General features: G+C 36.4%; 1 long non-coding RNA gene across 3 annotated transcripts in view; it reads right to left on the reverse strand.

Moving 5' to 3' along the window:
* Positions 1–18,117, reverse strand: part of LOC149567554 (uncharacterized) — a 46,368-nt gene that overhangs the window by 22,198 nt on the left and 6,053 nt on the right. For 2 of the 3 annotated variants that reach the window (XR_016361638.1, XR_016361640.1), the window contains exons 2-3: positions 15,583–15,755; positions 15,057–15,131 (exon numbers count right to left, since the gene is read on the reverse strand). This is a non-coding gene — a long non-coding RNA (uncharacterized LOC149567554). The remainder of the gene's footprint in view (positions 1–15,056; positions 15,132–15,582; positions 15,756–18,117) is intronic. The other variant, XR_016361639.1, reaches the window with a different exon arrangement.

Raw genomic sequence — 18,117 nt, forward strand, 5'->3', positions numbered from 1 at the left:
TGTTTAGAAAAAGAGCCATCAAAAAATCCTACACAACTTGATCTGAAAGAAGCTTTTACTAGCTCTAAACTTGATCTAAGTCATCTTAAAGTTTTTGGTTACTCAATTCTCATTTATGTTCCTAAAGACAAACGATCCAAACTAGAACCCTTTGGGAAGAAATGGATTTTGGTTGGTTATAGAGAATCCTTGAAAGCTTATAGAATTTATATTCCTAGTCAAAAGATGATTAAATTAAAAAGAGATGTGTCTTTTGAAAAAAAAAAATTGTTTGTGGTAAAGCTAATGAACCTCCTTTTGAGCTTGAAATGGAAGACTCTAATAATCCTCAAGATTTATCTCTTGCTGCTCCATCCTCTCCTTGTCACTCTCAAAGGGAGGATTCTATTTCAGATTGTCCCCTCTCTCTTTTAAAATTCAGATTGTTTCAGATGCTAGTCCTAGTATCAATTTGAATGAAAAGAAGAGACCTTTGTGGGAAAGACATATCATGCAAGAAGCTGAAATTTTTTGAGCTGCTCATCGGACTTTTTGGGAAACTAAAAGGGCTGAGAAATTTGGTGGTTATATTGCAGTGATGTGTGATATTATTGATTCTGAACCATCTTGTTTTGATGCAACTATATCTCATCCAATTAGAAAAGATGTTATGTTGGAAGAATATGACTCCATTATGAAAAATGATGTTTGGGAAATTGTTCCTCGTCCTAAAATAAAATTAGTCGTTTCTTCTAAATGGTTGTACAAAATTAAGTAAGTTTTTTATGGTAGTTTAGAAAAATTTAAATCTAGATTTGTTGCAAGAGGTTTTTTTTCTCAAGAAGAAGGGATAGATTATGATGAGACCTTTGCTCCAGTGGTCAGATATACCTCCATTAGGGTTATAATTGCAATTGCAGCTACTAAAGGTTGGAAGCTACATCAAATAGATGTCAAATTTTCTTTTCTTAATAGTGACATTGATTTAGAAGTTTATGTTGAACATTCTGAAGGGTTCATTATTCATCACAAAGAATCTCATGTATGAAAGCTGAAAAAGGCTCTATATGGTCTTAAACAAGGTTTTCGGGCATAGTATGCTCATGTTGATGGTTATCTTCTAAGTTTGAGTTTTATTAAGAATGAGGCTGATCCAAATCTTTACTTCAAAATGTACAATGATCTTATGCTGATTCTTGTACTTATGTTGATGATATTTTCATTAGTAGTGAAAATGAACTTATAGTTGATTGCAAGAAAGAGCTAACTTTGGAATTTGAAATGAAAGACGTTGGCTAAATTCATTATTTTTTTGGTTTGGAAATTTTGCAAAAATCCTAATGGGATTCTCCTTAGTTGAGGGAAGTATGCAGTAGATATTCTTAAGAGAATTGGTATGCTTGATTGTAAACCAAATGTGACACCTATGGACGCAAATTTGAAGAAACTTCAAGAAGATTCTGTTGGTTCAGATTTAATTGATTGGCGCATGTTATATAGGCAGTTGATTGGTTCACTCACATGTCTCTTGTTAACACCTTGCCTGACATTTTCTATACAGTTAACACCTTAAGTCAGTTTATGTCTGAGCCCAGAAGATTTCATCTTATAGTTGTTAAACACGTCCTAAGATATATTCAAGGCACCTTAAATTATGGACTAAAATATTCTAAGTTAAATGATCTTCATCTCCATGGCTTTTGAGATTTTGATTGGGTAGGATGTGTTTTAGACAGGAAAAGCACTTCAAGTTTTTGGTTCTACGATGGTTTCCTAGTGCAGCAAGAAACAAAAATGTGTTGTCAAAAGTACAGTGTTAAATCAGTTGCAACTTGCACAATAGCTCAAGAAGTTGTGTGGCTTCAAAAACTTCTTCTTGATTTATTTGATCATCCTATTGAACCTACCATAATCTTCTCTAATAACCAAAGTTGCATAAAGCTTTGTATTAATCTTGTATTTCATGATAGGTCCAAGCATGTGGAAATCAAGTTTTACTGTTTAAGAGATGTGGTTCTAAGAAAATTTGTGGAGCTACAATATATCAACATTGATGAAAAAAATGTTGATATTCTTACCAAACCTCTCTTCAAGGTAAAATTCTCTTAGTTTCAATACAAGTTGGGAATTATAGATGTTGAGACTCAATTGTGATTTTTTGTTTGGTTAATAAGGTGTAGGGTCAACCTGATAATTCCTTCACCTATGAGAGATTCATAGCGAGCATAATGTAGAGAGAGTCCATGATGTCATCTCATTTAAAAATTTTGTGATGGGAGTTGGAAGTCACGTTGAGAGAGTCCACAACAACATCACATTGAGAGAGTCTGTGATGAATGTTGGTTGTACTCCTTACTGATTCCACATGTTGAGTGATACGATGAGCTTTGTCTTACTGAATTGCATCAAGCTACTTTATTCTTATAGTCATGTTGAGTGGGTCCATGACTAATGAATGCAATAAATTTCATATTTACTAAGAGAGACTGTGAAATTTTTTTCTTAATAAGAAATTTCATTATTTTTATTGGAATAATTTACTTATTTTATTCTTATCTTGCTCCTCACTAACTCTGGGATTATCAAATTCCATTTTATTATATTTTAACTCTACAAGAGAGTTTTGAGTTCTCATACTTCCTCTTGGTGGTTATTTCATTAAATAAAATTCATTCTCCAACTGTCATCTATCGATGGTTCCAGTATGTGTAATAATCCCTGCTTGTTTTGATCAAAGAAATCAAGTTTGGACTAGAGGTATTTTGTCAAACTGTTGGCATATAACCCGGGTCTTAAGCTCTAATACTACTATTAGAAATCTAACTCTAGGAAATACAATAACATGACCAAGGGAATTTGCAAACGACATGAAAACTCAAAACATAACAGTACGGAATTTATGTTATTTCACTACAAAAGACCTCTTGCAATATCTTTCTATCTTGAAACATGAAGGAATAATTACATGAATGTATTCCACGTACTTATTTATTCTTGCATAACCAACACGAGTTTACAAAAAAGAGATAAGTAGAACCTGGTATAATCACATATGACTGGGGAACTGTATTGTTGTCTATAGCATACCCTCAATGATCTCAATTTTGAACTATCAACTCCCAGTAACTCCAATGTGTTCACTAGTCACTGGAAATGTGTCTCAGCATGTTGTTCTTGGCCCGTGACTTCTACAAATGACAAGTCCTTGTGGGGTGGTCTCATGGCAAGACTGGGAATGTCAACTGACCACCTCTCACTCTCCCATGAACCTTGCTACTGTCACTTCAATGCTGGAGTGAGTGTTGTAAGTGAATGTCGAACATGTGTCATAGAACTAGACGAATGCAGAGCTCTCCAAACATTAACATAGTTATAGGAACTATCCACTCTATTGTTTATCTTTCTCCAATTCTCATGTGAATCCCTGCTACTTTCAGTTTGATGCCAGGCGGAACACTAATAATGTTTGAGTCAATATCACATGAAAATATACATGGGCAAGGACCTCCCACCACTATCTCAGCTATGAATAACAAACCTCTTTTCCTATTGTCCAAGCATAAACCCAGTTACTGACCTGTACGTGCCTCCCGTCTTCCTTCTATTGTTAAAGTTCCAACTTCTTATAAGTCTGCAATGTATCAATTCGAATCACAGTTCTAAAGTGAAATGTGAGATACTAGGTTTGCATCTAGTCCTATTGTTTTCCTTAAGGGGTTTCGTCCTTAGGAAATATCCAACCACATCCAAGAAACCTTTAAGATTTGTAAAATAACATATATTCGTGGTGTCAATCTCGATGTAACTCCACGCTTTTATAACCTCAATATGAAGGAAAGCAAACAAATAGGCAATGTGGGATTAAAAGCCAATTTCGTCTTTTAGTCACTTAAGTTACTTTATAACTTTATAATAACATTAAAATATTTAAATAAATCACTTAAGTCACTTGAACTTTAATATCTCTTGAAATACTTGTCTGATTGCCATGCTGTCCAAAATAGGAATCTCTCCTCATAATTCCCCCATGTGACCAAATACACTTTCTAAAAATAAAAATGGTCCATCTCTGTTACTCCTGACTTACTATACATAGTAAGTATGACAAATGGAGTCCAAATGACATTGAACAAAAGCCAAATCCATAAATTGTTGAATGTTGGAGATGAATCAATCCTCAAAAGACCCTCTAACCATCCTCATTAGCCTACTTGAATCCAATATTAGGCTAATCCCCAAAATTTTGATGCTGGCAACAAATGGGAACATTACAATCCTCCCTTCCCGAGATTGCTTACCCTCAAGCAATCCAACAATCATAATGAACTCCAACCTCCACTTGGATCCCAAATGAAGTAGTACATAACACCCCTGTTAACATTGAACCAATTGTATACCACTAACATCATCAGGACCAACAACATAACCTGCAATATAGCACTCAAAACTTGTGCTAATGATGGGAGTTAGAATATCACCAGAAGAATCCCCCACATGGAATATCTTCATCCTAGTTCTCACTCATATAATATAAACTGGATTGGAATCCTAATCAACAATCCCTTGAAGAGAAATAGCTACAGGAGAACCATATGCACTCATGCCAACTATATCAACCATAGGTGTAGCCACGACAAAATTTGTGGACACAGGAACATTACTAATTGTCACAACACAAAACTAAATCTTTACAAATGGTGAAAACTGAGCCCAACTCCACTCACGTGAGTGATCAACATCAACCTCAAACAACAAATTATCATAAGATAATGTTGCATCCATGTCAAACATGGGACTATTCATGAAGTGAACATCAACACTTTGTTGATTGATAGTATAACATTACTCTATCACTACATTACTCACCTCATCAACAATAACAAGTGTACTATCATCAGAGCACACATATACAACCACTTGCATACTCCTAAACTCCTCATTGGATGGCTCAACAACCACAAAAGTGGTTGCTGATATGACAGTATCCTCGCATGCTCTTACTCCCACTATTGCTGCATCACCATCAAATACATGATCCGGGGAACTTATGCCAACAACCGCATTATCTAACTTAACCTGACATAAATCCTCATCACATTTCACCTCAATTGTGCCCAACTTCACCTCAATTGTGCCCAACTCATGCAGTGTCTTATAAGAAGTGTCCCACAAATCTGAAACCGAAACTGTATCATCACCTTTTGCTCTTAGAAAAAGTGATATCATTCTTTGCTCAAATCTTGGCTTTGAAATTGATTGGGTCATCCGTTTATGATTTTGATTCATCTCATTCACTAGCACATCCGATTGTTTCACAATACCCTGTATCTGAAAATCTCCTTCCATTAGCAGAGACATGCAACCTTTGCGGGTGTAATGAATACCAAACCTTCTATCACCATCCATAAAAATGAAAAGCAAGTCCTCGACCTGAGGGTCAAAAGAAAAGTGATGAGCACTCCTCACAGTGTAATGTTGATAAAAACTCCCAATCTTTGTCAAGGGCTCATCGTCATCCAACTGGAAATCAAAAGCTGGCTCCAATCTTTGACTCTGAACTATTGGTCAGGCAGGATCCTAGACAACCCTCTCGGCAAGCCCAACCACAAAATCCCTATTGGGAAGCATTGCAGCTGAGGTCTCTACAATCTTCCTCACCAATCGTCAAATAGCACGAGAGCCCCGAATGAGAGAACCCTCAGATATATTGTATGAAACCTCCCGCAAATCCGAGCTCTCAAGCAAATACTCCATGAATGACTCAGTACAGTAGAAATTATATGTGGAAGCATCAATTTGCTCCTCCGCAATCCACAACTAATCTCTCTGAAAATGTGACAATGCCAACTGTCTAATGCTACCAATTGTATGAAAAGAAGAAATAGATTCACTTCTAGTAGAAGGAAGCAAATCACCATGAGAGCTTGTCTCCACTGATGCTCTCGCCTCCTCTGTACATACTACACTCATATCCTGGACAAACGTGTTTTCCACATCATCACGTCCCTCATCCTCAACCATAGAAGCAAACTCACCACCAACTACAATATGTAACTAAACAGAGTTGGCACTAGTGTTGAATGTACCCATTCAAACCCCACAGTAACCTCACCCAACTGTGACTATGACTCCTGAAGAGCCAAACTAAGTATACTAAAGAGAGTCCACCATCACCTCAAGCTCCCAGGTGAGCTCAACCACCTCCTCTTTCGCTAACAATGTTTCATAACAGTTGCCACCCCGCTCCAGAAGGTAATCTCTGTCATCAACTAACTGAGAGTAACTATGCTTCAAGATCCTAACAGCCTCTCGAAGCTCATGAACCTCTGCTAGGGAAAGACTACTATCATCGTGCTCATCTGACATAGAGGCACCCCAACCAGATGTAGCTAGCATATGTTGAATAGCATCATAATGATCAAGAGATGAAGAAATGTCACTATTACTCACCTTCAGCTGATAAGTCACATGATGCCTTTGTAACCCCTGACTCCTATGCAAGCTTTGTGTCTCACTAACTGCACTGTGATAGGAAACTGAATCAGAACCCTCCACCACAAGATCACTCATACATGTGCTATCATCCTTGCACAACTCTGCATCTGAGATACAACTAGTATGTACCTCAAACAACTCCTCTGAAGAAATAGAAGCCCTCGCAATCTCAATCTCCCCACATGTCTTAGCTTCCACCTCAATAGTAAGATCCTGTAAACATCGATCCTAGGACTCATCTAAAACCTCATCAAAGTCATCACCCAATATCTAACAAGGGGTATCATACCCAATGCAACTCATAGCATCATCCAATAAACCACCAGAGGTGTCCATTCTATCTGCATTCCCGTCACCTAATAGAGCCTCAACTACTGTCACCTGACTCTGCACACATGACTCTATGCCAAGCTGTGAATCAATAATGCTAGAGTATGAACCCACATCTACTAACTATGTTGTAACACCCAAATCACTGGCAACACAGCTAGGTGTCTCCATACATGCATCAGTCCCACCTAAGGAAGCAACTGCCTCCTACACTAGAGCAACACTATGACAACACCAATACAAATCTCCAATAATAATTCCCTCCTCAAGAGAGCCTGAAGTATCAATAGTAACAACTACATCAATTGTCTCTACACTAACTGCAACAACTCTAGGGGCCTCAATGTGCTGAAGCTTAGTGCAACTATCCACCAAGGGTACTGACACATCTACTGATCCCTGTGAAATAGGTCCCTCATCAACACTATAAATAGGACTAGCAGGTGTTGTACTAAATACAGGTACATCTACATCATAGATACCTGTCAGAGAAAACTCAAGCTTCCTTCCTTGCAATCTCGATGTCGGCCTTCTAAAGGCAGAAACCATATATCTCGTTGTCCTCTCAATTGTCTCTAGATCTAACAAACTCTCCCTTTTTTTATTTAAGTATTAAACAAAGGATAAATTTTGCTTAACCAGATCAAGGAATAAATCTCATTCATCATACATTTCCATAACATTATTTGGTAGTAAGTTTGGTACTGTGGGTGGTGCTATCTCTTCCTCTACATTAAAAATGAGCATCAAATGCCTATCAATGTTTTGTGTGGGGGCCCTAGCAGCTCAGAGTGATCTTGCCACACTACCACCTCCATTGTGATGACTTGAGATTTCCCTGTGAAGTGGGGCTAACTATTGCATAGCACTTGTAAGCTACTGAAATGCAGTGGCTATATTGCTCTGACCATCTCAAATAGCCCTCAAAGTTTCCTTCACTTCCCATTCTTGTTCATTCTCATTACAAGCCATTTGAGTGTCCTGTATGTGTTTCACTTCCTCTTTCCTATACCTGCTACTAAAAAATGCTCCATTTCATAACATTATTGCCTCTTAGCTTTTATTACCTCTATGATGATAGCAAAAATCACAATACCACTATCTCCCAACACTACAATTTTGCACTACTACATTCACAAACAAACTTCTACTTGCATAAACACTCCTCACCCTACCAAACCTATTTAAACCATTCACAATACATGCATCTCCTTCATGGTAAAAGATAACTTCAGTTTCTATGATATTTCACGCTGCTTGCAACAAATATATAAGAACACAACATCAGTAGTCTACCCGGTATTAAGGATGATTGTAATCAAACAAGAAGAGATATATGATATCACTCAAGCCAAATAGCTTCAGAAAATTAATAAATCTTCAACTCCTTACAAATTCACTCAACAATCTCCATCTCTCAGCTTAAACTATTTCTAATAAATCCTTATAAAAATTTGTCTCTATTATAAATCGACAGGCTGGAAGGAAGTCTAGCTCTAATACCACTGTAATAATCCCTACTTATTTTGATCAAAGAAATCAAGTTTGGAATATAGGTATTTTGTCAAATAGTTAGCATATAACCCGGGTCTTAAGCTTTAATACTATTGTTAGAAATCCAACTCTAGTAAATACAATAACATGACCAAGGGAATTTGTAAACAACGTGAAAATTCAAAACATAACAATACGAAATTTATATTATTTCACTATAAAAGACCTCTTGCAATATCTTTCTATCTTGAAACATGAAGGAATAATTACATAAATGTATTCCACATACATATTTATGCTTGCATTACCAACAAGAGTTTACAAACATGTAATGGACACCCAGGAATGCCCAAAAGCTAAACCAAGGTTGAAATTATATTAATGTTGAGAATGTTGCAATCAATTACAAAGAGTTGTATTCCAAAGGCCAAACCATAAGGGAATGACGTCTAGAATGTTACAACAGAGAATGAACGTCCTCTATTGCCAAAAGAAGGGAGTGTGATTCACACATCCAAGCTCTTATCAAATGCAAGTCATAATCATCTGATACTTAGCAATGAGACTTTCAGCCCTATTTATCCTTTTCTTCATCCTTCTAGAAGGAACTAAAACATTAATTAATTGCAAGAGCTAGAAGATTCCTCCTTCCAATAATTAATGCATACCCTAGAAATTCCTCCTTGGCAATAATTAATTAAATCACAAGAGGCTTCCGTCCTTCCAATAATTAATACAAACCCTAGAAGCTATTAATACAAAGTCACCTTTTAATTTTAATTGAATGACTTTAATTTTTCTTATCCTCCACTTAGACTTTGGAGAACGTGAAGGCCAAAAGATGGGATCATTACAAATACGCCCTGCTTGAAATTGCTTGTCCTCAAGCAATTAAGTAACATAATGAACTCCAACCTCCACCTAGATCCCAATATGTGATATCCATATGGAAGTTAAACCAAGTGCAAACCTACATCATCAGGACCAACCCCTGTAGCCTAGCATTCAAAACTTGTGCCGATGAATTCAGAATGTCACCATAAGGCAACTCCATAGAAGATCTATGAAATGTCTTCTTCCCTGTATCCATCCACATAATATATATTGGACTAGAATGCATATTATCACCATCATGCATTGAAAAAGATGTAGCTACAGGTGAAACATATGTACTCATACTAATTGTATCAACAATAGGTGTTGTCACATCAAAATATATGGACATAGGAATAACATTAACTGCTGCAACAAAAAATTGAACCGAATTTGTAGTTGATGAAAACTCATAATCATCAACATGTGTGGCTTCATTAGAAAATACATCAACCACTGCATTTATACCATTAAACTCCTCATTGGATGGTTCAACTAACACATAAGTGGTTGTTGATATGATAGTATCCTCATGTTCTCCTAATCCCTCTATTATTGCAGCACCATCTCCCGACAAAGCTTCATATGTGGTCTCCTGACTTTGCACACATGTTTCTACTGATTTTTTTGAAACACCCATATCACCAACATCATAACTAGCTGGCTCTATACGTGTCTCGATCCCACTTGAGGAATCAACTACCTTCTGCTCTGGAGCAACATACAAATCATCAATGTTGATGCCCATCTGTCTAGCCATAAGCTGCAACATCATATCCATTCGCCTATTCTGCTCCTGTAGCATCCTATTCTGCTCCTGTTGCATACGTTGTCCCTTCTCCAATGTACCCAATAATTGTCTGAACATCACATCTTGATATGGACTAATATACATCTTTATCCAGCTATCAATATGATCTCCACAGGATGGCAGGACTTATAGCTCTGATACCACTGTAATGGACACTCAGGAATGCCCAAAAGCTAAACCAAGGCTGAAATTATATTAATTCTAAAAATGATGCAATCAAGTACAAAGAGATGTATTCCAAAGGCCAAACCCTAAGGGAATGATGTCTAGAATGTTACAATAGAGAATGCATATCCTCTATTGCCAAAAGAAGGGAGTGTGATTCACACATCCAAGCTCTTATCAAATGCAAGTCATAATCATCCGATATATAATCCGATGCCAAACAATGAGACTCTCACCCCTATTTATCCTATTCCTTCACCCTTCTAGAAAGAACTAAAAAATTAATTAATTACAAGTGCTAGAAGCTTCCCCCTTCTAATAATTAATGCACTCTCTAGAAACTCCTCTCTTGCAATAATTAATTAAATCACGAGAGGCTTCCGTCCTTCCAATAATTAATACATACTCTAAAAGCTACTCCCTTGTAATTAATAATTAAATTAATTAAATACAAAGTCACCTTTAAATTGAATGACTTTATAAGAAATTAATTTAATTTTTTCTTATCCTCCACTTAGACTTTGGAGAACGTGAGAGCTAAAAATGGGATCATTACAAATCTGCCCTCCTTGAAATTGCTTGTCCTCAAGCAATCTGGCAATACAATGAACTCCAACCTCCACCTGGATCCCAATTGAAGTAGTATGTGACATCCTTGTGGACATTAAACCAACTACAAATCAGCATCATCAGGACCAACCACATGTCCTGCAAGTTAGCTCCCAAGACTTGTGCTAATGAAGTATAAGTCTCGATGTCACCAGAGGGCGGCTCCATAGAAGATCTATGAAACCTCTTCCTCCCAACTGCTGCAACACAAAACTGAATCTTTGTAGATGGTGAAAATTGAGCCCAACTCCACTCAGGTGAACGATCAACATCAGCCTCATTGGATGGTTCAACTGACACAAAAGTGGCTGCTGATATGGTAGTATCCTCATGTTCTCCTAATCCCACTATTACTGTAGAACCATCTCCCAAAAAAGCTTCATATGTGGTCTCTTGACTTTGCGCACATGTTTCTACTGATTTCCCTGAAACATCCATATCACCAACATCATAACTGGCTGGCTCTATACGTGTCTCGATCCCACTTGAGGAATCAACTACCTTCTGCTCTGGAGCAACATACAAATCATCAATGTTGATGCCCATCTGTCTAGCCATAAGCTGCAACATCATATCCATTCGCCTATTCTGCTCCTGTTGCATACATTGCCCCTTCTCCAATGTACCCAATAACTATCTGAACATCACATCTTGATCTGGACTATATACATCTTTATCCATCTCTCAATATGATCTCCACAGGATGGCAGGATTTATAACTCTGATACCACTGTAATGGACACCCAGGAATGCCCAAAAGCTAAACCAAGGCTGAAATTATATTAATGTTGAGAATGCTGCAATCAATTACAAAGAGTTGTATTCCAAAGGCCAAACCATAAGGAAATGATGTCTAGAATGTTACAACAGAGAATGAACGTCCTCTATTGCCAAAAGAAGGGAGTTTGATTCACACATCCAAGCTCTTATCAAATGCAAGTCATAATCATCTGATACTTAGCAATGAGACTTTCAGCCCTATTTATCCTTTTCTTCATCCTTCTGGAAGGAACTAAAACATTAATTAATTGCAAGAGCTAGAAGATTCCTCCTTCCAATAATTAATGCATACCGTAGAAATTCCTCCTTGGCAATAATTAATTAAATCACGAGAGGCTTCCGTCCTTCCAATAATTAATACATACTCTAAAAGCTACTCCCTTGTAATTAATAATTAAATTAATTAAATACAAAGTCACCTTTAAATTGAATGACTTTATAAAAAATTAATTTAATTTTTTCTTATCCTCCACTTAGACTTTGGAGAACGTGAGAGCTAAAAATGGGATCATTACAAAACAAAAGATAAGTAGAACCTAGTATAATCGCAGATGACTGGGGAACTGTACTACTATCTACGACATACCCTCAATGATCTCAATTTTGAACTATCAACTCCCAGTAACTCCAGTGTGTTCACCAGTCGCTAGAAATGTGTCTCAACATATTGTCCTTGGCCCGTGACTTCTGTAGATGACAGTGTCCTTGCAAGGTGGTCTCGTGGAAAGACTGGGAATGTTGGCCGATACCTCTCACTCTTCCATGAACCTTGCTACTATCGCTTCAATGCTGGAGTGAGTGGTATAAGTGAATTCCAAACATGTATTCATAGAACTGGACTATTGTAGGGCTCTCCAAACATTAACACAGTTATGGGAATTGTTCACTCTATCATCCAGCTTTCTCCAACTCTCATGTGAATCCCTACTACTATCGGTTTGACGCTAGGCAAAACGCTGATAATGTTTGAGTCAATATCACATGAAAATATACATGCACAAGGTCCTCCCACCACTATCTCAGCTATGAATAACAAACCTCTTTTCCTACTGTCCAAGCACAAAACCCAGTTACTGACCTGTGCGTGCCTCCTATCTTCCTTTCTACTATTAAAGTTCCAACTTATAAGAAGCTTGCAATGTATCAATTCGAATCATAGTTCTAAAGTGAAATGTGAGATACTAGGTTTGCGTCTAGTCCCATTTTTTTCCTTAAGGGGTTTCGTCCTTAGGAAATATCCAATCACATCCAAGCAACCTTTAGGATTTGTAAAATAACATATATTTTTGGTGTCAATCTTGATGTAACTCCACGCTTTTATAACCTCAATATGAGGGAAGACACAAACAACTAGGCAATGTGGAGTTAAAAGCCAATTTCGTCTTTTAGTCACTTAAGTTACTTAATAACTTTATAATAACATTAAAATATTTAAATAAATTACTTAAGTCACTTGAACTTTAATATCTCTTCAAATACTTGTTTGATTGCCATGTCATCCAAAATAGAAATCTCTCCTCATAATTCCCCATGTGAACAAATAAACTTTCTAAAAATAGAAAGGGTCCATCTCTATTACCCCTGACTTACCATACATAGTAAGTATGGCAAATGGAGTCCAAATGATATCAAACGAAAACCAAATCCATAAATCGTTGAATGTTGGAGATGAATCAATCCTCAAAAGACCCTCTAACCATGCTCATTAGCCTACAAGGATCCAATATTAGGCTAATCCCTAAAATTTTGATGCTGGTAACAAATGGGGACATTACAATATGTTCTAGCAAGAGGAATTTCTTCAATCTACGATGGACTCTTTGCCTTACATCCACCATGGAGTTTCCTTATTCTCTACCCAAGTGACTTTACCTTTTTTGTTTTTCTCATCATGGATTTCTCATGATTATCCTATCCAAAAAGTTTTTGTTGGCTTAGTGGCATTTTTTCATTTTTCACTCTTGACTTCCTTAGTTGCTCTCTAGCTTCTCAAGAATGATTGATTGTCCTCAAACAACATAGGAGGGGTCATGCCTTCCATATTCAATATGTATATTATTTGCAAGGGTGTTTTATAAGTCATAGCATATGAAGAATTTGACTAGAATTAGCATTTGCCAAACTTGGATTTGTTTAATTTGGCATTGTGTACAAAATAGAAATGGTATTAGAATTTCAAAATTCTAATTTTTCCTCAAAAGAAAGTTGCTACTCTTCTTCCAAATACTTGGAATTGGGAATTGACTTCCAATTTCACTTTTTGAGGATAAAAAAAAATTAGAAACTATTCATTTTTTAAGTCCAATGAGAGTAATCTAATTGTTTTTTAGCATTGTAATGTCCAAACTGCTCTATGTTTCTACCATTTTACCATTCTATGTTCGTGCATTTGGAGTTCTACGTCTATGCGTCTAGAGTTCAATCTCAGCCCTTCGCCTCGAAAAACAACTACATTATGATCCAAACTCACGAAATACAAAAGATTAACATTATCATCATCATCATCCATGCTATTAAATTAAAGATAATTTCTAGAGCTTACACAGAGTGCATATATTATTCCGTGCCTACAAATAAGCTCTAACCTCCTCCTTATGCACATAAGATTTATCTTTCAATGTCAAACCAGAAATGATGATTGTTCTTTCTGTAATGACACATACCATTGAATTGGACATGCCAAGTAGGGAAACTTTTGAACATAAAAAACTATGTTGATAGTTATAGACCCGTCTATAGATGATCAACCATAGTGAAGGCCGCAATGTAACAAGAACCTCGTATGGCAGCCACAGAGAAAGATTGTTCACATGGATGGAATATATAGTCCTCTATTAAATAAAGAGCCTGCAACTTTGAAACAAAGGAAGTTTATCTTCAGCCATAATCAGAAGTGGAATCAAGAGATTTGAACCCAAGATCGGTTCCCACAAAATCTTGGACTGATTCCAATTCCAATTTCAAGAACCAAACACATAAGATGTATCTTCCCACTCATCTTCTAAGTGAACCAAACAGGACCAACTATTTTTCCCAAAACTCTCTTTCGAAATACAAATCCATATTTTGACAAATTATGAATATGAAACAAAACCAATTTTGCTAATTCCATGAACCAAACGGATATAGTAGTGTTTGTTTTCATACTATCAATTTTCTAGAATCATATATTCTATATTTTTCAGCATATGTATTGAGTGGGAAATAGTGACTCTTTTCAGTTGATATCTAAGAAGAGATAATAGTTTTGCATCATAATTTTGATCAGATTATATACAAATTCTTATATATAAAAAAAGTGTAATCTTTTATTTTGAGCAATTAAGTACTTGTTTGTGTGGGTTGGGTTTTTTGTCTCTATAAAGAGGGTTATTCCCTGGATAAAATTTTTATTCTATGCATCTTTATCTCTGATACAAGTTTTAACAAACCATACTAAAGAAATGAGTTACTGCATAACCATCACAACAGAGAATGAAAAGTAGGAATAGTTACATGAAAAGTAGGAATAATTACATACTTGGACAATCACAAAAAAAATCAATGCGGTCTCTAATAGGATGTTCCAGATTGTCTAGTAGCTTGGAGCTTAGATCTGGATCCTTGCGTAAAATCCACAGAAATCAGTGAATGGCGTGAATAATCCTCTAAAATATTAAATCTCATATGCTATAATATTAGGTGAGAAACAACTTAAAACTGCTATTGTTCTCTAAATACAACTATAATCTTCTTTGTGCATAAAATATACCAACTGTAGCAGACCTGTAAAGACTGTCATCCAACTATGCATGCCACATCATCAAGGAGCATAAAATGCGAGAAAGCACACAAAATAAAATGGAGTCCACAATTGATTATTCAACAAGTCATTTAAATACAAGAAGAATTTTATAAATTGAATTAATGATATTATAATGTTACATCATAACATTTTACAATTGATGTTGACCTACATGTCAAGCATCCCTTGTGTTACATGTATTAGTACATCATTAAGGTACATCATAAAAAAAAATACCAAATCATATGATACATCAAAATACCTTCGAACAAGTGTCCATCTACAAGTCCATGTCTCATGTGCCCTTGAACATTTGTCCATCTATTACATGAGATGGGAGTGTAGCCTAGAGACTTTTACCGCCCAACCATGAAGTGGTTAGCTCCCCAGGGCTTCTTCCTAACAAGAAGAACTCCCCGACCTTACTTGAGAAGCCTAGCAAACTAGAACAAGAGGTTCGATTGGATTTGGTGTAGGCATGAAACTAACTATATTAGCACATGTGCCTAAGATGTGGAACATAATCACAGATGTGGCATGGAGGTGAAACAAATAACCAAGCATATCTAACACATATGCAAAAGTGCCTTTAGTCAAAGAACTTTAGACCCAAATAAAAACTCGCAGATAAAATGAAAACATGTTATTTCAGTTCTACCCTTCCCTATTCTTCCACATTCGACACCTATCTGATCAAGAAAATGAAACATCTTCACAGGTGCAAGAAAAGTGAAACTCTTTTGTGTCAACATTACAATCACGTGCAAACATTCTATTCAAAGACGGAAAAGAACATCTAGAATTTCCACTCCATATTCCTATTAGCAATCATGGATCTCAATAAGAATTAAATCTGTTTAAAAGGACATACCTATTGAAAGATTAAATTGTAGAGCTAAACGAAAATACAGAAAACAAAATTAAATCTAATCTATATCAGACAACTAAAATGCAAAGAATTTAACACCAGAATTTATAGAGGTTCATCCAGAATGCTTGGACTACATACACTTCTCAAGTAGGGGAAAAGTCTCCTATTCAGATAATACACAGTACAATAATAATCAGCAGCTCCAAACCTAGTTTTACATATTCTTTTATCAGTCACATCTAGTGGAAGATGAAAAGGCAATGGAAGAGGAAGAGACGGAAATGATTGGGCTTCACCACCAGAGCCATCACTTATTCCTATTCCAAAACCATTGCAATCTCCCACTTGAAGTCCAATCAAAGCTACACAGAGATATCACCTACTTGGAATGCTTATGGCTATGTTGTAACAATGGCGAGAGAAGCTCTATAAAATTCGAACTTCTCTTTGGATACTACCTTTGTTAACCCATCAACTAGATTAACCTTAGTATCAATCTTCTCTAATTGTAATTTTCCTTCTACAAGAGCATGACGAATGAAATGAAATCTGGTTTCTATATTCTTTGTGCAACTATGGAAATCTGAATTTTTAGCCAAATTAATGGTACTCCTACTATCACAAAATAGAGTCAAGTAGGAATTTTTATAACCCAACTCTCCAAACAATCGTTGTAACCATATCACTCTTTTGCCCCCTCAATGAGAGCAATGCAATGATATTGCTATCAAGATTTAACTGTGTAGTTTATGAATCAAACTCATTGACCCATTTTTTATAACCCAATTCTCCAAACAATCATTGTAACCATATCATCTCTCTAGCCCCTTCAGTGAGAGCAATGCAATGATATTGCTATCAGGATTTAACTGTGTAGTTTTTGAGTCAAACTCATTGACCCATGTTTCATGAGTAGTGATTTGCACATGAATCCATCTCTCATGAGAATAAATGGCACACTTAGGACTCATTGGATCTAGGCAATGCTCACAAAGGTGAAGCACCGAGACTTACCAAGAGGTCACTCATCCCAGTACTAATTCCATCTCGAGCACGCTTAACTATGGAGTTCCCTCCATGATTAAACCCACTCTTCTTGCAACCCATTTGAAAAACCTCCACCAAGTGTTGTGCCTTATGAACCATTCATTAGATAGCCCCTTAAGCTCATCAATTGTAAGTAGGAGATATTTCCACAACAAGCCAAATTGTGATATTGCTATCAAGATTTAACTATGTAGTTTTTGAGTCAAATTCATTGACCCATGTTTTATGAGTAGTGATTCACACATGAATCCATCTATCATGAGAATAAATGGAACACTTAGCCTCATTGGATCTAGGTGATGCTCACAAAGATGAAGCGGCGGTACTTTCTAGGAGGTCACCCATCCCAATACTACTCCAACTTGACCGCACTTAACTACGAAGTTCCCTCCATGGTTAAACCCATTCTACCTACAACCCCATTTGCAAAACATTCACCAAGCGTTTTTCCTTATGAACCATTCATTAGAAAGCCCCTTAAGCTCATCAATTGATAAGTAGGAGATATTTCCACAACAAATCAAATTATGATATTGCTATTACGATTTAACTATGTAGTTTTTGAGTCAAACTCATTGACCCATGTTTCATGAGTAGTGATTCACACATGAATCCATCTCTCATGAGAATAAATGGGTGAATTGTCGTGACTTTCCAAGAGGTCACCCATCTTAGTACTACTCCATCTCAAGTGAGATTAACTACAAAGTTCATCCTCGGTAAACAAAAGAGCAACAACTTATTGCTTATGAGAAATTCATCTATTCATTGCCACAACAAAAGTAAAAACATAGCCTGTAGTAGATCTCCTTTTGTCTAAATCTCTAGCCAAATTGGAATCAACATATTCACAAATATGAGGAGCCTTACTAGTGAAAC

Source organism: Cupressus sempervirens, chromosome 3, assembly GCF_028749045.1.
Source record: "Cupressus sempervirens isolate cs-2001-9-10 chromosome 3, ASM2874904v1, whole genome shotgun sequence".
NCBI lineage: Eukaryota > Viridiplantae > Streptophyta > Pinopsida > Cupressales > Cupressaceae > Cupressus > Cupressus sempervirens.